The sequence below is a fragment of the Eschrichtius robustus genome, chromosome 13, assembly GCF_028021215.1.
Source record: "Eschrichtius robustus isolate mEscRob2 chromosome 13, mEscRob2.pri, whole genome shotgun sequence".
NCBI lineage: Eukaryota > Metazoa > Chordata > Mammalia > Artiodactyla > Eschrichtiidae > Eschrichtius > Eschrichtius robustus.
Window position 1 is genome coordinate 24,178,903 of NC_090836.1, and position 22,772 is coordinate 24,201,674.

General features: G+C 36.9%; 1 protein-coding gene and 1 pseudogene across 8 annotated transcripts in view; both read left to right on the forward strand.

Annotated features, from left to right (window-relative positions):
• Positions 1-22,772, forward strand: part of CCDC91 (coiled-coil domain containing 91) — a 367,017-nt gene that overhangs the window by 277 nt on the left and 343,968 nt on the right. The window lies entirely within an intron of this gene.
• Positions 165-13,941, forward strand: LOC137775769 (uncharacterized; annotated as a pseudogene).

The following is a 22,772-nucleotide window of genomic DNA, read 5'->3' on the forward strand; positions in this document are numbered from 1 at the left end:
GGCGCGGGCGGGGAGCGCGGCCGGGCTTCCGCCTGGGCCTGGCCCCGGGAGGTCGGTCGCGGTGCCTGAGAGTCAGGGGGTGTGACCTGCCTCCCTTGGCGGGCGGTGCCGACCAGAGCTTGCCCTCGCCGACAGGTTTCGGCCCCTGCGCTTTGCAGAATCGAATGTTTTTGAAAGCCTACGCACAAGTACACGTGACTGTTGTGTCACCGAAGCTCCCACTGAACGTTGACTTTGATCCTTGCCGAGTTTTCACCGATCGCGCCTGGTTTATGTTTCCCCTTCGACTTGGCCAGGTACACCAGGGTAAAAGCTCTACAACGGCCGTCAGTCAAATTTCCTTGCCGTTACTTTGGGCCATAGGTTGCTATAAAAGTGGCGTTTCGGGGTGAAAGCAGCAGCCAGTAACTTTCCTAGTGGTGAGGCATCCTTCATCCTCTTAAGTGCGCCCCCTCTCTCCTCGAAGATGTTTCTTCCATCTGCCCTTGTTGCGTAGTGCGGAGCAAAGCTTTGGACATGAAGCCTATTTTTGTCTTCGCTTGAAGGAGTGGGAACTCTTAAAAGCAGCGCTGAGTGGGTTTTCTTCTTGGTAGGATGATGTTGCTGCTGCTACTCTCACTTGCTTCCCTGATGAGAGTTGGGGCTGAGGCTGATTTCCTGGAGGGTACAGTTCTGGCCACGGCTATAGGTGATTCAGTGGCACCTTAAGAATTCCGGCTCTTTTCCTTCTCTGCCCCTCTGAACTGTGCAGATACTGATGCCCACCTCTCCAAATATTTATCTGGGCGGTAGTTGGATGATGGCTTTTGGACGCAGTTTGGATGTTGCATGGTACTAGAGATTGGGGTGGACTGACGTTACATCTTGTCACTGGGGTGGGCTAACATTTCACCCCACAATTTAAGACAAAATACCCAGAATATTTAGTTGGGTGGGGTGACAGGGAGTGGCAATAAATTCGCGTTGTTCTCTGCCATCAGAGAGCTGAACACTTCATATCATTTACCTTCTGCTACAATTTCTGTTGCATTAAGGGGATTCGCTGTGCTGTACCTGTAAGGTTAATGCAGCGGGGGGATGCCAGGGAGAGTGCACCTGTATGGGTGCTGGCTAGCCAGTAAATTGTGTGGTAGAGAATTGCCCTGGTTACAAAGTTTGGTATCCTCCAGGCTGGCTAGGAGGTTGTTCTGTGGGCTGGGAAATCTTATTATGAACAGGTTTCCTAGCAACAGTACAAGCCAAATGGAATAAACCTAAAGAAAACAAAGTGATGAAAGTTACAATTTACCTCTTAACTTTCATTAAATGGAAAAATGTATCTTATTGGAGTGATCAGCTCAAACCTTCTGAGAGCTTTCTGTTTATTTTAATCATCTTGATACTTAATAACAGACAAAAAGAAACTTCAGAAAGTCATCACAGAGACAGCTTTTTTTTTTTTTTTTTGGTGGCAGTTAAAAAAAAAAAAAAAAAGAAGAAGAAGAAAAGAAAGATGGTTACCAAATAGCTGGTCTGAAGCTTAAATGGACAAATAGGAATTTGCCTAGTTAGAGGCATTTTATCTTGCACCCCTAGCTATAGATGTAAGATTTGTAAAGTACATAGGATTGTTATGAATAAAGAAAACTATTTGAAGGTTTATTATCTTGCCCTTCATAGCAGAAATTGGGGTGGAAGTACATTAGGGTGGATGGGACTCTTTTAATTAGTAAATTGAAAAGGGCATGTTTAGGTGAGTTGTTTCCAAATTTTAGTTTGTAATCACTGTGCCTCCCTTATCAGTCTTGTTACTTGTGACTTTTGGTCTTTCTTGAAACTCATCAAATTTTGTTATTTTCTGTCTAAACAATGAGAACAATAAAAAAGGCAACTCTCTTTAGAGTAACTGTTTGTATCAATGTGTTTCTTCTTATTTACTACTGATAAATCAATATTTTGATTTCCAGTATTTCTGATTTTTTTGTTTCCCCACTGTTTCTACCCCACCGAAATACCCATTTAGCTGGGTTTAGCTCATTTAATTTGATGCACATTTTCCAAAAGGGCATGTCCTGTGTCTTTTAAAATGTGGGTTTACTGAGGTATACTTTACAAGTAAAAAAAAATCTCGTCTAGTATCTTGTTATTTAAATTCTAACAAATGCATAATAGTCATGTAACCACTACCGCAAACTAGACAAAGAACATTTCTATCATTCCAAAAAGTTCCCTCATTGCTCCTCTGTAGTTCGTTTTCTCCCCTTAACAGTAGATCTGGCCACCAGTGATTTGTTCACTGTTCCTATAGCTTTGTCTTTTCTGGACTGTCATATAAATGGACTCCTACAGTGTATAAACCTTGTTTTCTGGTTTCTTTCACTTAATGCTTTTGTGATTCATCCATTTTGGTGCATGTATCAGTGCTTTGTTCTTTTTTTTATTGCCGAGTGCTATTTCATTGTATGGCTGTATCACAATTTGTTTATCTATTCACCAGTTGGACATTTAGGTTGTTTCCAGTTTTTGGCATTTAGGAATGAAGCTGCTGTAAACATTCATGTACAGTTCTTTGTACATTCATTTACCGGTCTTTGTGTAGAAATATGCTTTCATTTCTTGTTAAGTAGGAGTAGGATTCTTTGATCATGTGGCAAATGTTTGTTTAACTTCATAAGAAATTACCAAACTATTTTCCAAGATAGCTGTTTCATTTTACATCCTTACCAGCAATGTTTGATGGTTCCATTTGCTCCACATCCTGGTCAGCATTTGTCATTTTACTTTTAATCTTAGCTATTCTAATAGGTATTTAGTGCTATCTCATTGTTGTTTTAATTTAAATTTTCCTATCGACTAACATGTTGAGCATCTTTTCATGTGCTCATTTGCTATCATTTGCTATATGTATGTCTTCTTTGGTGAAGTTATCTGTTCAAATCTTTGGTCTATTTTCTTAGTGAGTTGTAAGAGTTTTGTATAGTCTGGATACAATTCCTTTATCATATATATGTTCACAAATATTTTCTTTCAGTCTGTGCTTTGTCTTTTTAGTTTCTTAACAGTATCTTTCAAAGAGCTGAAGTTGTAAATTTTGAAGAAGTCCAGTTTATCATTTTTTTCTTTTATGATTTGTGCTTTTGGGTCCTATCTAGAAAATTTTGACTAACCCAAAGATATAAAGATTTTTTTTTTAAACTGTGTTTTCTTCTAGAACTTTTATAGTCTTAGGTTTTACCTTTAGGTCTGTGATCTATTTTGATCAATTATTTCTTCATTTTTGTATGTGGTGCAAGATATGGGTCAAAGTTCTTTTTCTCTTTCCCTTTCTTTTTTTGTGTATTGACACCTAATTTGTCCAGCACCACTTATTGAAAGGACTATCCTTACTATCCTTTCTTCAGTAAATTTTCTTGGCACCTTTGTAAAAAATCAATTGACTATGTGTAGATCTGTTCCTGGACTCTCAATTCTCTTCCATTGTTCTATGTATCTCTCCTTTGGCTAAAACGACAATGTCTTCATTAATGTAAATTAAAAAAAAATAAATTTATTAATTTATTGTTTATTTTTGGCTGCATTGGGTGTTCGTTGCTGCACATGGGCTTTCTCTAGTTGCAGCAAGAGGGGTTTACTCTTCGTTGCCATGTGCGGGCTTTTCATCGCAGTGGCTTCTCTTGTTGCAGAGCACGGGCTCTAGGCATGCGGGCTTCAGTAGTTGGTGACACGCAGGCTCAGTAGTTGTGGCACACGGGCTTATTTGCTCCACAGCATATGGGATCTTCCTGGACCAGGGCTCGAACCCGTGTCCCCCTGCATTGGCAGGTGGATTCTTAACCCCTGCACCACCAGGGAAGTCCCTATTAATGTAATTTTATAGTATGTCTTGAAATTAGGAAGTCTGAGTCTTCCAGCTTACTTTCTGTGTGTGTTTGTTTTGGGTATCCTAGCTCCTTTTCTTTCCATGTACATTTTTAGAATCAGCTTATTCTATAAAAAAGCATTCTGGGATTTTGACTGTGGATGCACTGAAGTTATAGTTTTATATGGAGAGAATTGACATCTTAATGTTGTTAAGGTGTTAATAAAGTCTTTGATTTTTCTCATTAACGTTTTAAAGCTTTCAGCATAATAATTATGCACATATTTGTGCAAAATGTTATATTTATGTCTAAGTGCTTCATGTTATTTGGTGCTGTTGTAAATGGTAATCTTTTAAAAAATTTCAGTTTCCAATTATTTATATAAATAAATTGATATTTTATATTGACCTTGGATTCTCAACCTTGTTAATAAATTCAATTACCCTAGTAGCTTTTGTAGACTCATTGGGATTTTCTATGTAGACAGTCTTGTCTGCCAGTAGAGACAGTTTTAGTTCATATTTTCCTATTTGCCTTTTATTTAATTTATTTCATTTTCTTGTCTCGTTACACTGGCTAGGACCTTCAGTGTGATGTTAAACAGAACAAGTAAGAGCTGACATCCTTGCCTTGTTTGTCTTCTTAGTGGGGAAGGCATGTAATCTTTTACCATTAAGTAGTTAGCTATAGGTTTTTTTTGAAAGTACAGTTCTCATCAGATTGAGGAAGTTTTCTTTAGCTTCTTGTTCACTGAGAGTTTTTTAAAAATCATAAATGAATACTGTATTGTTTTTTGATTGTGGAAATCATAGTTGATTACAGTAGAAAATTGGGAAATAATCCTATAAAGAAAAGAGTTAATCCATTTCCATTAATATGAGATAATTCCTGCTATATTTTGCTGGCTTTTTTTTTTTTTGCGAACATTTTAAAAAACAAAATTGTAAATTTTGTCTTACAGTTTTTTCTTTTTGCTAGGCTTACACTGAGTGCTTACTGCATCATGAGTTTTTGGAAAACTTGATTTGTATGTTCTTGATTTGTAGTTAGGATAGTTGTTTTCCTCAGAATTAATATTAAATCTTTGTGCGTAACTCTGATAAAATTTTTTTAATTGATTTTTAAAAAAGTGGTTATTACTCAAAGTGTATGAAATATTTTCAGATTCTTAATATACACTGCCTTTTTGTTTTATTTTATATTCCTAGAATTTGTCCTCCAGACCATGTATTTGTAAAAAATTTTAGAGCAAAATGTGGCAGTCAATATCATTGACTTTTTGTGCATCACTTTATGGTAGAATCCTAGAATTTCAGAAACTCAGTTCCTTAGATTTTATCCAGTTTAAATCATTTATTTTATAGGTTTAGCATGTGGAATAAATAAATGGCTTTTCCATCCACATTATTATTTTGCTATCAGTGATCTAGATAGAATTCCTGATGCATTTTGTGTAATGGAAAATACTCATGTTTTTCTTTTGATAAGGATTGTAGAAATCTTTGTGTCCAACATCATGCAGAAACCCTTTATGTATGTTGTTTTATTGAATTCCAACCAGAACCTTTTGAGGTAGGCAGTATTTTTCCCATTTCATAGATGAGGAAACTGAGTCTCAGACAAGTGAGCAAAGTTATTTATGGTTGTATTAACAGTGAGTGATAGAGCTGGAGTTTGATCACAAGTCTTCTTGAATCTGCTTTTATTTGTAAGCTATAATGCCATTATAGAGTTCACGTAAGCATTTTGTATGTAGTCTGCTTACTCTGGATCTGTCTTCTAATTTTAATTCTTAGAATAAACTCATTAAGCAATTTAATAAATCAACATGAGACAGTATCAGTTAATTCTAAAATTTTACCCGAATTTCTGTCCTTTTATATTGTCTAATTTTAAATTATTTTAGATATTTCTTGACCTGTATCCTCTTCCCTTCCCTGTCAAATCCCCAGTAAGTGGTACGAAGACTGTTGTTAGCTATATGCTGTAGAGTTTTACTTAAAGAATTAGAGACACATTTATTGTCACTAGCAGAGAATACAATAAGTTTTAAATTTTGAAATTAGAAGACTTTTAAAAAATTACAGGTTTAATAGATGAAGATCAGAAATAACGTTAGCTACTTTAAAATGCAGCATGTTATAATTCTAGTAAACCTTTTTACCTTAGAAGAGTATGAACATTTTGGTAATTATGTAATGCAGTTGAACACATATATAGATTAACTGTATCAGTGAAATAAGCGCTATTTTGTAAAGTGTGGAATCACTTTTTCCTGGTATTCAGAGAAGACTGACTTTCTTCTCCCTTTGCCAGCCTTGCTAACATAGACCATGTGCATCTCCTACCAAAAGTAGGCATAGATAACGAAGAGGCCAGCCAAATTGCCTTTTATTTTGTGTTCCATCTTGTGGTGAAAGAGGGTCTACATGATCATTTCAAGATGCTTTACTTTTGTATTATAAGAATTCAGAACATCTGCAACTGTAGTAAAGACAGTGCTGCAGTATTATGCAAGATGCATTCATCTATAAGTATGCTTCACTGATAGGGGCTTGTATGAGTATTACTAAAAAACTACATTTTGGATGAATGAAAATCAGATTTTTGACTGACTTACACACTTTTATAAAATGGATGCTCCAAACCTTGGGTTGTTATAGTATACCATTCTGCATATTGATTATGAAATATTCAGTTATCCTTGATACAATACTGGTGTGCAATATTTTACTTGTGTCTTTGAATCTAAGGCATGTCGTGTAGTCAGTGCCTAGTTGGATCATGCTTTTTATTCATTCTGCAAATTTCTGCCTTCTGATTAGAGTGTTTAACCCCTGTGTATTTAATATAATTGCTGATACTTGTTGAGTTTCTTGGATGTGTAAGTTAATGTTTTTCATCAAATTTGTGAACATTTCTAGCATTCTTTCTTTTATTTATTTATTTTTAAATTTGTTTATTCCTTTTAGCTGCATTGGGTCTTTGTTGCTGTGCGTGGGCTTTCTCTAGTTGTGGTGAACAGGGGCTACTCTTCGTTGTGGTGCGCGGGCTTCTCATTGTGGTGACTTCTCTTGTTGGGGAGCATGGGCTCTAGGAGCGTGGGCTTCAATAGTTGTGGCACGTGGGCTCAATAGTTGTGACTTGCAGGCTCTAGAGCACAGGCTCAGTAGTTGTGGCACACAGGCTTAGTTGCTCCACGGCATGTGGGATCTTCCCAGACCAGGGCTTGAACCCGTGTCCCCTGCATTGGCAGGTGGATTCTTAACCACTGCGCCACCAGGGAAGCCCCTATAGCATTATTTCTTGAAGTAGTTATTTTGCCCCTTTTTTTCTCTCCTCTTTTTTTGGAACTCTCATTATGCTTATGCATATGTTGGTATTCCTGACAGTTATCAACAGGTTTTGATACCTTGTTTATTTTTGTTTATCTTTTTTCTTTCTGTTCCTCAAACTGGATAATCTCAATTGACCTATCTTCAGATTCTCTGATTCTTTCTTCTGTCAGCTCAGAATTTGCTGTTGAGGCCTTCTAGTGAATTTTTTATTTCAGTCAGTATACTTTTCAACTCCAGATTTTATATATTTTATTTTTATAATTCCTATCTTTTCATTAGTACTCTATATTTTATGAGACTGTTATTATACTTTAGTTATTTAGGCATAGTTTTCTTTAGTGATTTGAGACTATATGTTTGAACATATTTAAAGTAGTTGATTTTAACATCTTTGTCTAAGTCTAATGTCTGAGTTTCCTCACGAGCAGATTTTTATTGACTGCCTTTTTTCCCCTCTGTGTGTGGGCTATACTTTCTTGTTTCTTTGCACATCTCATAATTTCTGTTGAAAACTAGATATTTGTAAATATATGTGTATATATATATATTTTTAATATATTTTATATGTAACATGGCAACTCTGGAAATCAGAAATTCCTCTCCTCCCCAGGGTTTTTTATTGTTGCTGTTTTTGTTGCTATTTTTGCTGTCTTGTTTAGTGACTTGGTGAACTCTTTTATGTAAACTCTGTATTCTTTGTCTTCTGTGGCCACTTGGAATTATTAGCTGTTATATTATGCCAGTTCATCTCATATAATTGGGTCAATTTACATAGAGGAAATCTTTAGGGCTTGTGAATTATGATTAAAAAGTTCATTGATTATCAAAATGATTACAAAAAGAAAGAAAACATTTATTGACTGCTTACCATGTGCTATGCCTGAACACATTACTTGGTTAATGGGATTATCAGACAACCAGAAGCCCAGGTTTTTTGTTTTTTGTTTTTTTTAATTTGGTGAAAATCTCTAGACTTGTACTTGTGGGGTTTTAATGCCTTAGTAATCAAAGGTAGCTGGACTTATTTTTTTCCCTAGCATTTAACTTGCTGGCTTAGCATCTTGTCATCTTGTACTACCTGAGAATCATAATTGAGAATATTATTTTCAGTGCTGTAGAAGAGATTGGGATGATTCAAACAGTTGATAAGAACATGGGGTTAAAATGTAGAAATACTTACACACAACTAATGGAACTTAAGTAAATAAGATTTACTGTGTCAGTGCCATCACCTAATAGCTAGCATTTTTTGGATTTGGTTATATATTTACTCAGTAGAGAAATAGTGTCAGTTGACATTTCTGTAAGATCCTGGCACTATGGCATATAAAAAAGTTGGGAGTGCTTGGATTGCCTTGTGGGAAAACTTTAGATTTTTAGCTAATGGCTTAGTTAATCTTCATAATAGTGCAGAGGAAAAGTCTTTCAAATATTGCTCAGAAGTGGTCCGATTTGTCAGGAATGTACCCAATAATAGAGGGAGAGGAGAACTTTGTGTGCTTCAGATACGCTTTTTTCTTTTTTTTCCCCCACATGCACATTTAACCATGTTTTGGAAGAATTAGAGTCTATATACGTTAGAAATCTTTTACAGATAAAATTGGTAGTCAATTACTTATTATGTATGGAAGTGAAAACAAATAAATTACAAGTTAGGATCAGATGAAAAAAATGATCCTGCTGAGGATACTGGTACTTTACTTCAGGAAGAAATGAAAATTAGTGGTTAGGACAGTTTTATATTATCTTAGAAAAATGTGAGCAAGCAAGTCCTTTATGTGTTTCTCTGGTAAACAAGTCTGTTTCCTGTTAAAGGGCACTATTAGCAGGTGAAGACCTTTGATAGGTGCATAAACAAGGATTTAATAACTGTCAAACTAAGTTAATGAAAGTAAAATGATGGACAACTGAACTATGGTGCGAAGCAAAATTCAATTCAATAGAAATCTATATTTCAGGTTCCTATACTAGGCGCAGGAGGATACAGAAATAAATGTCACTTGGTTTTCAAGGACCTCACAGCCAAGTAGGTGAGAGCTGTATAAACTGATACATTATAGGGAGAGCACTGATTGGGAAGGAATGGGATCCTGAAAGTTAGGAGTGTGTGGGAAGAGATGAAGCTAGAGACAGCGAGCCCCTGAATTTTGATGAGTATTTTTTGCCAGTGGGAGCATCCTTCCCACCCTCATTGGTAGTGGTCTCTCTACCCACAGTGGTAGCTACTTCCTCACTCCCAGTGGGAGTAGCCTCTCCACCCCTGTCTGAGATCTGAGGGGATTAATTCTACATTAGTGGCAGCCCCTGAGGCAGTTGCCAGGCAAGACAATGTTGATCTCCTCAGGACCTGCCCCCAACACTCTTCTTTGCTTCTAGATCTATGACTAGACTGAAATCCCAGCAGGCTTCTAAAGGTGAGGTACAAAGTGTGACTCATGGGGAAATGTACTGTACTCCAAAAGAACTACTTGAGCTTTCTAATTTATACTGACAAATCCAGGGAACATGTGTGGGAATGGATACTAAAGGTGCAGCATAATCATGAAAAGAACATAAAGTTGGACCAGGCAGAATTTATTGATACGGGCTCACTAAGCAGAGATTCTGCATTTAGTGTAGTTGTTTGGCTGAAATATGGACCAAAAGGTGGCGCACAGTGAGTGAGCTGGAAATGCTGGGCCTACCTGTCTTGGTTTACTGTAGAGGAAGGGAGTCAAAGGCTTAGGGAGATGGGAATGTTAGAGTGGATTTGTCATTTAGGAAGTGCTCACCCAAACTGGGAGGGTCCAGAAGACATAGCTTTCACCAATATTATGAGAGATAAACCGTGAGGGGAGCCCTGGCATCCTTGAAGAACTCTGTGATTGCTTCAGTAGGCATGCAGTCGCTGAACTGGGAAACCTAAATGCAATGGGAGTAAATGAATTCCAGGGTGGCAGGGGCCGAGTAATGACATCCATCTGTCAAAGGCAAGGTGAGCGTGGTTTGGGCAGCAGAGTCAAAGCGGCAATTAGAATAGTCTGATTTAGGCAGAACAATGGTGTTGGCTAGTTGATCATGGTGTCCCTAGAAGTGAAATAGATAGGAAGCCTACTAAATTCTTACTTGATCTGTATAAGCAGAAAAGTTCTAGGTCAAGTGAACAGAAGTCTAGCCTGAATCAGAAAAAACAGAGAGTCATGACCCATCCATCAATTCTGAGACTTGAATTTTTACAGACCTAGAACCCCTTGAATGAAGAGGAGGCAGGGTTCCCTTGAGGAAGGACCCTGGTACATTGTCAAAATTTATTGTCAATCTTTCTGTCAGCCCTTCCTAAAGGGTTCTGTGGCCTTTCATCATGGTAATTGTGCATTGGGGAAAAGGAAATAATCACATCTTTCAAGAACTGCTGGATACTGGCTCTGAATTGACGCTAGTTCCATGAGACCCAGGTTGTCCCTTTGGTCCATCGTCAGAATAGGGGCTTATGGAGGTCAGGTAATCAATGAAGTTTTAGCTCAGGTCTGTCTCACAGTGGGCCCAGTGGGTCCTCCAATCCATCCTGTAGTTATATCTCCAGTTCCAGAATGCATAATTGGAATAGATACAGTCAGCAGCTATCACAGTCCCCACATTGGTTATCTGACCAGTGGAGTGAAGGTGATTATGGTGAGAAAGGTCAAATGGGAGCCACTAGAATTGCTTCAACCTAAGAAAAGAGTAAACCAAAAGCAATACCTCATATCTAAGGGGATTACAGATATTAGTGTCACCATCAAGAACATGAAACATGCAGGGTTGGTGATTCCCACCACTTCTACATTCATCTGATCTGTTTGGCCTGTGCAGAAGACAGATGGATCTTGGAGAATGACAGTGGATTATCGTAAGCTTAACCAGGTGGTGATTCCAATTGCAGCTGCTGTACCATATATAGTTTTATTGCTTGAGTAGATTAACACATCCCCTGATGACTTGTATTGCAGCTATTGGTCTGGCGGATGCTTTTGTCTCCATCTCTGTCAGCAAGGTCCAACTGAAATAGTTTGCTTTCAGCTGGCAAGGCCAGCAGTACACCTTCACTGTCCTACGTCAGGGGTAGGGCTCTGCAGCCCTACGTCGTAATTTAGTTTGTGTGAAAGTTTCTCTTTCACAAGATATCATCACACTGGTCCATTAAATTGAGGACATTTTGTTGATTGGACCTAGTGAGCAAGAAGCAGCAACTTCTCTAGACTTAGTAGTAAGACATTTTAGTGTCAGAGAGTAGGAAACAAATCTGATAAAAGTTAAAGGGCCTTCTACCTCAGTGAAATTTCTGGGGGTCTAGCGGTATGAGGTATCTTGAGATATCCCTTCTAAGGTTAAGACAAGGATAAGTTGTTGCATCTGGGCCTTCCTGCAACCAAGAAAGAGGCACAGCATCTAGTGGGTCTCTTTGGATTTTAGAGACAACATATTCCTCATTTGGGGTGTGTTACTCTGGCACATTTACCGAGTGACTCAAAAAGCTGCTAGTTTTGAGTGGGACCCAGAATAAGAGAAGACTCTGCCACAGGTCCAGGCTGCTGTGCAAGCTGCTCTGTCACTTGGGCCATATGTTCCAACAGATCTAGCAGTCCTTGAAGTGTCAGTGGCAGATAGGGATGCTGTTCGGAGCTTTTGGCAGGTTCCTTTAGGAGAATCAGAGTGTAGGCCCTTAGGATTTTGGACCAAAGCCCTGCCATCCTCTGTGGATAACTGTGCCTCTTGAGAAGCAGCTGTTGGCCTACACTTGGGCCTTAGAGACTGATTGCATAACCGTGGGCCACCAAGTTACCGGGTGACCTTAGCTGCCCATCATGAAGTCAGTGTTATCTGACCACCAAGCCATAAAGTTGGGCATGTGACACAGCAGCACTCCATCATCAAGTGGAAGCGGTATATATCTGATCAGGCCTGAGCAGGCCCTGGAGGCACAGATAAGTTGAAGAAGTGGCCCAAATGCCCATGGGCCCTACTCTGCTACAGTGTCTCCTTTTTCCAGATTGCACCTGTGGCCTCATGGGAAGTTTGCTAAGATCAGTTCACGGAAGAGAAGACTCAGGCCTGTTATATAGATGGTTTTGTATGATATGCAGGCAGCACCGGAAAGTGAATGGCTGCAGCCCTACAGCCCCTTTCTGGGACATCCTTGAAGGATAGTGGTGAAGGGAAATCCTCCCAGTGGGCAGAACTTCAGGCAGTGCACCTGGTTGTTCACTTTGCTTGGAAGGTCAAATGGCCAGACATACAATTGTATACTGATTCATGGCTTATGACCAATGGTTTGGCTGGATGGTTAGGGACTTGGGAGAAACATGATTGGAAAATTGGTGACAAGGAAGTTTGGGGAAAAGGTGTGGATAGACCTCTTTGAATGGGCAAAAAATGTGAAGATACTTGTGTACCATGTGAATGCTCACTGAAGAGTGATCTCAGCAGAGAAAGATTTTAATAATCAAGTGGATAGGGTGACTCACTCATTCTGTGGATACCAGTCAGCCTCTTTCCCCTGTCACCCCTGTCATTGCCTCGTGGGCTCATAAGCAAAGTGGCCATGCTGTCAGCGATGGAGGTTACACATAGGCTAAGCAACAGACTTCCACTCATCAAGGCCAGCCTGGCTATGGCCACTGCTGAGTGCCCAATCTGTCATCAGCAGAGACTGACACTGAATCCTTGATATGGCACCATTCTTTGGGGTGATTAGCCAGCTAAGTGGAGGCAGGTTGGTTATACTAAACTGCTCCCATAATTGATGTGGCAGCAATTTATTCTTACTGCAGTAGATGTTTACTTTGGATATGGACTTGCCTTCCCTACGTGCAGTGCTTCTGCCAAAACTGTCATCTCTGGACTTATAGACTGCCTCATTCACCACATAGTATTCCACATAGCATTTCTTCTGATCAAGGAACTCACTTCACAGCAAGAGAAGTGCAGGAGTGGGCCCATGTTCATGGAATTCATTGGTCTTATCTTGTTTCCCACCATCCTGAAGCAGCTGGCTTGACAGAATGGTGGAATGGTCTTTTGAAGACTAAGTTATGGTGCCAGCAAGGTGTCAGTATCTTGCAGGACTGGTGCAAGGTTCTCCACAAGGTTGTATATACTTTGAATTAGCATACAGTATATGGTGCTGTTTCTTCTATAGCCAGGGTCACAGGTCCAAGAATCAAGGGGTGGTAATGGGAGTGGCACCATTCACTATTACCCCTAGTGAGCCACTGGCAAAATTTTGGTTCCTGTTTCTGTGACTTTATGCTCTGCTGGCCTATAGGTCTTAGTTCCAAAGGGAGGAATGCTTCCTCCAGAAGACACAATGATTCCATTGAATTGGAAATTAAGACTACTGCCCAGCCACTTTGGACTCCTCATGCCTCTGAATCAACAGGCAAAGAAGGGGGTTGCTGTACTGGCTGGGGTGACTGATCCTGACTACCAAGGGGATATTGGACTACTATTCCACAATGGAGGTAAGGAAGAGTGTGTCTGAAATATAGGAGATTTTTTTAGGGCATCTCAATATTATCATGCCCTGTAATTAAAGTCAATGGAAAACTAAAACAACCCAATTGAGGGAGGACTACTGATGGCCCAGACCCCTCAGGAATGAGGGTTTGGATCACTCCACCAGGTAAAGAACCATGACCAGCTGAAGTGCTTGCTGAAGACAAAAGGAATACAGAATGGGTAATGGAAAAGGCAGTTATAAATACCAGCTACAACCATTTGACCAGATACAGAAATGAGGACTGTAATAGTCATGAGTATTTCTTCCTTATTTTGCTATGAATATGTGTGTATGTGTGTGTGTGTGTGTGCACACGCGTGTGTGTATGGCAATATATATGTAAACTATCTTTGCTTTTTTTCCTCTCTTAACCACTTATCATGTAACATAAAATGCATTAGGTGTATATCATAGTATTTTAAGTATTATTAATTTTACAGCATAGTATTTAAATTTTGGGATATCAAGGAGAAGAGTAAATATCACTCAAGGACTTTACCTCCTCTTCTGGAGAAGAGGTTAGTGTGTTTCCAGTTGTACACAGGATAGCTATATCACATTTTATGACCTTGGTATAAAAGAATTATGTCCTTATTTGGAGATTTAGTATGGTTTAAGAGATGAGTATGGGTGCCAAGTTGACAAGGGGTAGACTTGTGATGGTTAATTTTAGGACCATGGGTTGCCCAGATAGTTGATCAAACTTTATTCTGAATGTGTTTGTGAGATTAGCATTTGAATTACTAGACAGAGTAAAGCAGATTGCCCTTATCCAATCATTTGAAGACCTGAATAGAACAAAAAGCTGAGTAAGAGGGAACTTCTGCCTGATTGCTTGACTGGGACATTGGTCTTCTCCTGCACTTGGACTGGGACTTTTTGGATGCAGACTGGAACCGCACCGTGCGTTCTTCTGGGTTTCCAGCTTGCCAACTGCAGATCTTGGGACTTCTTAGCCTCCATAATCTTACAAGCCAGTTCCTATTAATCTAGTTCCCTCCCTCTCTCTCTCTCTCTCTCTGTCTCTTTATATGTATATACGTGTGTATATATGTATGTACGTATATATGTACATATATAAAAAGTATATATAAAATATAAAATTATTAAAATTATACACTATTATAAAAATAATAGTTACAAAGCTAATCAAAACAGTACGGTACTGGCACAAAAAAAGAAACATAGATCAGTGGGACAGGTTAGAAAGCCCAGAAATAAACCCACGCACCTGTGGTCAATTAATCTACAACAAAGGAGGCAAGAATATACAAGAAAAGACAGTCTCTTCATTAAGTGGTGCTGGGAAAACTGGACAACTGCATGTAAAAGAATGAAATTAGAACATTCTTTAACACCATATACAAAAATAAACTCAAAATGGATTAAAGACCTAAATGTAAGGCTGGATACTATAAAACAGAGGAAAACGTAGGCAGAACACTCTTTGACATAAATCGCAGTAGTATCTTTTTGGATCCACCTCCAAAAAGTAATGAAAATAAAAACAAAAATAAACAAATGGAACCTAATTAAACTCAAAAGCTTTTGTACAGCGAAGAAAACCGTAAGCAAAACGAAAAGACAACCCACATAATGGGAGAAAATATTGCAAATGATGCGACTGACAAGGGATTAATCTCCAAAATACACAAACAGATCATGAAGCTTAATATCAAAAAAAAAACCCAATCAAAAAATGGGCAGAAGACCTAATAGACATTTCTCCAAAGAAGATATACAAATGGCCAAAAAGCACATGGAAAGATGCTCAACATTGCTAATTATTAGAGAAATTCAAATCAAAACTACAATGAGGTATCACCTCACATGGGTCAGAATGGCCATCATCAAAAAGTCTACAAACAGTAAATGCTGGAGAGGGTGTGGAGAAAAGGGAACCCTCCTACACTGTTGGTGGTAATGTAAATTGTACAACCACTGTGGAGAACAGTATGGAGGTTCCTTAAAAAGCTAAAACTAGAACTACCATATGATCCAGCAATCCCACTCCTGGACATATATCCAGAGGAAACCATAATTTGAAAAGGTACATGCACCCCAGTGCTCGTTGCAGCACTATTTACAATTGCCAAGACATGGAAGCAGCCTAAATAAATGTCCATCAACAGAGGAATGGATAAAGAAAATGTGGTACATATATGCAATGTGATATTATTCAGCCATAAAAAAAGAATGAAATAATGCCATTTGCAGCAATATGGATGGCCTAGAGATTATCATACTAAGTGAAGTAAGTCAGACAGAGAAAGACAAATATCATATGATATCACATATGAGGAATCTAAAAAAAAAATGATACAAGTGAACTTATTTACAAAACAGAAACTGACTCACAGACTTCGAAAACAAACTTATGGTTACCAAAGGGGAAAGGTGGGGGGAGGGATAAATTAGGAGTTTGGGATTAACATATACACACTACTATATATAAAATAGATAATCAACAAGGACCTACTGTATAGCACAGGGAACTCTGCTCAATATTCTGTAATAACCTATATGGGAAAAGAATCCAAAAAAGAATGGATATATGTATATGTATAACTGAATCACTTTGCTGTACACCTGAGACTAGCACAACATTGTAAATCAACTATACTCCAATTTATAATAACAAATTAAATGTATCTAAATATTAAAAATAAATGTATCTAAATATTAAAAATAAAATATATTATAAAAATAATAATTATATATATAAAATTATTATTTTTTGTACAGCTGATCCTTGAAAAATATGGGGGTTGGGTGCTGAACCTTGTGTAGTCTATTATCTGACTGTAGTTTTCTAGTTGGCCTGCTGTATCTGTGGTTCTGCATCCGTGGCTTCTACCAACCATAAATCATGTAGTATTGCAGTAAGTATTTATTTGAAAAAAATTTGCATATAAGCGGACCCATGCAGTTCAAACCCGTGTTGTTCAGGGGTCAACTGCGTTTATCTGGAGGACCCTGACTAATACACTCACCATAGAAATAAAAAATTAATTGACTATTTCCTCTTCCAGTACAACAAACAGGGTGTCTTTGGCAAGGTGGAATGTAAAATATGGAGCCAATAAAAATTTTTAAAGAATACATGGTCATCTTACCACTGTATGAAGAAGAGTGGCCTTGCAGTTTGCTTCATAAATTGCTTTCATTCCTTACAGTATCCCAAATCTCACATGATAAAGAAATGACTATGAGATACTGAGTTCTAGTATAAGGATAATTTATAGTAAAACTCTTAGAAATCATGGCTAAGATCCCAGAATTAATTAGTCTCAGACACAGTCAAACAGTGTACCTGTATCACCAAGTATATTGACATTTAACAACAGTCTATAATGATCATTGACAGGTATATACTTTTGACTTAAATGTATTTGGTAAAACTCAGTTACTATTATTGCTATTGTTCTTTGACCTTTTATTTTTACCACAGTCTCAGATTATGGAAAATAGTCATTATGCTAAGAAGTTAATCACATATGCTGGAGAGAGATTTAATGAATATAGTAAAATGGAATCATCTATTTACTTAAATAAAAAAGAGAGGGAAAGAAATCTGTGAATAGCAGTACCCAGTACTTAGTTTGTTTTCATTTTTTAAAAAGTAAAGTAAACTGAAGGAGCAATCATAAAGTCTACAGGATTTCCCGTTTTGTAAAAAGTTCTTAGGGAAAAAGAATGATTGTTTGGATACTTTCAGCATTTAAAGCTGGTTAATTACCACACATTCTTTCCATTGTGATTGTGTAGCAGTGCTGAGGTCCAGAATCATGCAAAAAAAAATTTTTTTTTTAAAATCGACTCTCAGTAGACTTGTTTCTCCGTGTCTATGATGTTGGATTACATAGCAAGCGTTTGTTGGTTCTCAGGCTTGGAAAATGTGTAGTGGTTTTCTAAGCAAATCTTCATTCCTCTGCAATTCAGTTACTTTAATGTGGTGTCAATAATTAAAAGAAAATATATATTCTGCCTCAAAAATATCACAGAACTAGATATTCTAATCAAGACAGGTGTACATCTTTTTGGGAGCTTATATGTAATGAATTGTGGACGTTGCCAATTTTCAAGGAAGAAGGAAACCATAACAGTTGAATAAAACACCACTAATTGGTTGTATATGTGGAGAAGTTGGGGCATACGTTTCTGTGTGTGGGAACTGTAGCATTCTTTCATGTAGTTATCTGTTCTTACCCATTCTTAAAAGAACATAATGAGCAATTGTTCAGAGCAATGTTGTTATAATTATAATATAATAAACAGAAAATGCTGTTCATCTATGAAATTGAAACTGAAATATGTTGATGACTTTCAGTGTATGTGTGTTGAGAGAGAAAGTCATTGTGAGGCATATAAATAGAATGTTGCTTTTACTTTATGATATTCTTTGTTTTGACCTTTTAGAATATCATGAAGCTATCAGGGAATATCGTAAACATCAGGGAATCAGTCGTAATGATGGTGAAGGAACCAACGCTTAGGAGAATTACTCCTTTGTTCACATCACTACCATTGCTTTCATGTTACCCATAGTGTGTAAACCTTTTTCTCATAAGAAAATTATGGCCCAAAATAAGCCCTTAACGTATTATCAGGTAACATATTATCAGGGAATACACAAAAATGAACTAGATGGTTGTGTTGTGGTACTGACAGCAGAGATGCTAGCACAGAATAGGACACATAGTTGAATATATATGTATATTAACACACATATGTCCATATGTATATGTTTCACATTAAGTTGTTTGGGAATATTGAAATCCTTCAATTCATTGTATTCTTTAAATATTATAGTAGTAGTTTACACATAATCAATTTTGTGCATACTTGAGTTGTGTGTAGCTCTTGGAGAATTTTTAGGAAAATTTCGGAAATAGCAATTTTGAACTGACTGCTTAATCTTATATTAATAGTTGTAGGCATGCTTTGGATTTTTTCTCGTTTTATTTGAGAAGTTGAAGTCAGTAAAGTCAATCAAAAATAATAAGTGTTTATTAATGAACTATTGTTCTGTGTAAGAAAAAAATTGCAAACTTCAGAATGGCTGTAAGAGGCAGAAGATGAGACTGGAAATGTAAATTTGAGCCAGATCATTAAGGGACTCTAGGATCTCTAGGGATAGATTACCAACAGCAGAATGGGGAAAAGTGTAAGCAAGGGCATGATGAAGTCAACCCTGGGCAGGCTGGGATAATGCTTTTACTTGTTGATTGCTTGGGAAAAAAATCAAAACCGTATGTAATCATTTTGTTATTTAACAATCTGAAAAAATAAAGCTTTTCTGGGGACAAAGGGTGGTGGTATGACTGAAAGTTTAAAAGTAAGACAAACCGACAGAAAGCTGATTATAATTTGGGTATGCCTGGTAACTTCTCCCGTCTCAGGCAGCCTAGCTTACTGCAGAGAGCTTTAAAATCCCGTATTTCACTTAACATCTAAGGCTGTCTTCCTGTTTTCCTAATACATCTGTCCCCTCCCACTCCAGTCTCCTTGATTTTCCAGTTTGGTGACTCCATGATCTGTTCTCACTTCCTCCATCCTATGTTTGATCTTTTGGATACCCTATTTCAAGCTTACCTACATTAAACACCCTGAGGCATTTTACATACTGCATGCCTTTTTCCTCTAATTCTCAATCCCTCCCCCCTTTTATTTTGCTAGCAACGGTAGTTCTGCCTAAGAGATAATCTTTCCTCTTGCCTCAATTTCAAGAAATGCTTATTAGCTGGACTATTTGCCTAATGTGCTCTTTCTACTTCCACCCCTGCTAGAGGAAGGGACTTAGCACTAGTGATAAGCAGTGAGGCTGTGATAAAAGTTTCAAACAGAATATTCTTTTCCACTATTTATTCTGTATTCTGTGGTGGTTTAAGAAAACAATTTTCTTGAGATATAACATTTATACAGTTAAAACAACCAATAATAAATACAATAATATTAAAAAATAAATAAAAATCACCCATAATTTGATGACTTTTGACAAATATTTACATATGAGAAACTTCTACCACATTCATGATATAGAACATTTCCATCAGTCTGAAATATTCCCCCGAGTCTCTTTATAGTTGATCCCGTGTTACCACTCTTGGTCCCTGGCAACTACTGATTTGCTTTTGGTTACTAAAGCTTTGCATTTTTAGGAATTTAATATAAAAGGAACATTATAGGTTTTGTGTGTGTGTGTGTGTGTGTGTATGGTAGGCTTCTTTCACTTGATATAATGAAGATTCATCCATGTTGTTGCATATATAAGTAAGTTGTTACTTTTTATTGCTGAGTAGTATTCCACTCTATGGATGTACCACAATTCTTTTATCCATTTACTAGTTGATAGGCATTTTAGTTGTTTCTGTTTTTTTTTTTTTTACTATTATGAATAAGGCGGCTGTAAACATTCACTGACAGGCTTTTATGTGGACATACGTATTCATTTCTCTTGGATAAATAGCTAGGAGTGGGAATCCTGGGTTATGTAGCAAGTTGTATGTTTAACTTTATACACTAGTGTCAAAATGTTTTTCAAGTGTCTGTAGCATTTTGCGTTCTTACCAGAACTGTATGGAAGCAGGTGCTCCATATCCTGGCCAACACTTGATATTTTACGTCTTTTTAATTTTAGCCACTTTAGTAGATGTGACCAGTACCTGCATTTTGGTTTTAATTTGCATTTTTCTAAAGGCTAATGATGTTAAGCATCTTTTCATGTGCCATTTTTATACATTCTTTTATGAAATGTTTATTCATTCTTTTGTCATTTAAAAAATAGAGTTGTTCATCTTATTTTTTAGTTATAAGGGTTCTGTTTATATTCTGGATATAAGACCTTTACCAGATATGTTTTTTAAATATTTTGTCCCAATCTGTGGCTTACCTTTTTTATTCTTAACAATACATATATTTTAAAAATTTTAAAATTGTCATAAAATATATATAACATAAAATTTATCATTCTAATCTAACTGTACAGTTCAGTGGTATTAAGTACGTTGATATTGTTGTGCAACTATCACCACTCTCCATCTACAGAACTTTGTCATCATCCTAAACTGAAACTCTGTATCCATAAAACAATAAATCACCATTATCCCCCACCCCCAGTCCTTGGTAACCACTATTCTGCTTTCTCTCTCTAAGAATTTGACTATTTCAGTACCTTATATACGTGGAATTTGCTCTTTTGTTTTTGGCTTATTTCACTTAACATAGTGTCTTTGGGTTCATCTATGTTGTGGCATGTATTAGAATTTCATTTCTTTTTAAGGCTGAATTATATTTCATTGTATGTACATACCACATGTTTATCTGTTCATCTACAGATGGACATTTGGGTTATTTTCAGTTTTTGGCTATGGTGAATAATGCTGCTATGAATATGAGTGTATGATTATCTGCTTTCAGATAATCATGAGTGTATGAGTATATGAGTCTCTACTTTCAGTTCTTTTGGGTATATACCCACAAATGGAACGCTGGATCATATTGTAATTCTATGTTTAATCTTTTGAGGAACCACCATTATTCTGTTTTCCTAGACTCACTGTATTTTAAAGTCTGTTTCCTTTCCGCCTTGGTTCAGTGAATATGCTTAGTCATTTTAGACAATGAACCACTGGGAAACAGCTACTAGTACAGGAAGAATAGTAGCCAAAAAATCTGCAGGCTTGCATGCTTTCTCCCTTATTTCCATAAAAGCCATCACTTTCGTTAATGCATTGATCTGAAAGTTAGTGTTTCTCTGAAAGTGGTCCAGCAACCACTGGCATCAAAAATAACTTGTTTTACATTCAGATTCCTGAATGTCACCCTGATTCAGACTCTCTGGAAGTGAGAGCATGCAAACATGCTTTTTGAACAGAGGTGTTTAATTTTGATGATCTTTATTTTTTATTTGTTTCTTTTATGGTTTGTAGTTTTTTGTTTTATTTAAGAAATCTTTGCCTAACCTGTGGTCTGAAAGATTCTCTCCAGTGTTTTCCTCTAGAAATTATGTAGTTGTAGATTTTAGTTTTAGGCTTATTATCTGTTTCAAGTTCGTGGGTTTTTTGCATGATACAGTGTAAATGTCAAGGTTCATTATTTTGCATGTTAATATCCACCTAGTCAAAAGACTATTCTTTCCCCATTGTATTATCTTTGGAGTTTTGTGGCATATATGTGTGCCTGTTTCTGGACTCTCTGCTTATCGCACTATCTTGATTTACTTTAGCTTTCTAGTAAGAATCATAATCATGTAGTGTGAGTCTTTCAAATTTGTTCTTCATTTTCAAACTGTATTGGCTGTTTAGGTTCTTTTCATTTTCATGCATATCTTAGGAATAGCTTGACAATTTTTAAAGTAAAGCCTGATGGAATTTTGATTAGGAAAATATTAAATTTATATCTTAATTTGAAGAGAAGTAGCAGCAATATTGAATTGTCTGACTCATGTATATGTCTTGTACACATTTTGTTAAATTTATCCTTAAGTATTTCAAACTTTTGATGATACTCTAATTGGTATTGTTTATTTTAATTTTCAATTATTAGTTTCTAGAATATAAAATGCAATTGATTTTTTATCTTGACTTTGTGTTATTCAAGTAATATTTTAGTAGATTCCTTAGGATTTCCTATATAGATAAATCATGTTTACTGTGAATGAAGATAGTTTTACATCTTTTCCAGTCTATATATTTTTAATTTCAGTTTCTTGTCTTATTACACTAGCTAGGACCTCTGGTGAGATCACACATCTCTGAGCTCTTCAGGATCTTAAGGTAAAGGTATTGAGTCTTTGACCTTTAAATATGTTAGCTGTGAGTTTCTTTTTGTTTTTGTAAATAGCCTTCATCAAGTTGAAGACATCTTCTTTGTATACTGAATGGGTTTTGAGTTTTGTCACATTTTTTTCCTACATTTATTGAGATGATATATGGTTTTTCTTTAGGGTGAATTAAGTTTATTTATTTTTGGGTATTCAACCAAACTTGCATTCCTGAGATAAACCTTATTTTTCATGATATATTATCTTCATATATTGGTGGATTTGAGTTGTTAAAACTTTTTTAAGTTTTTTTT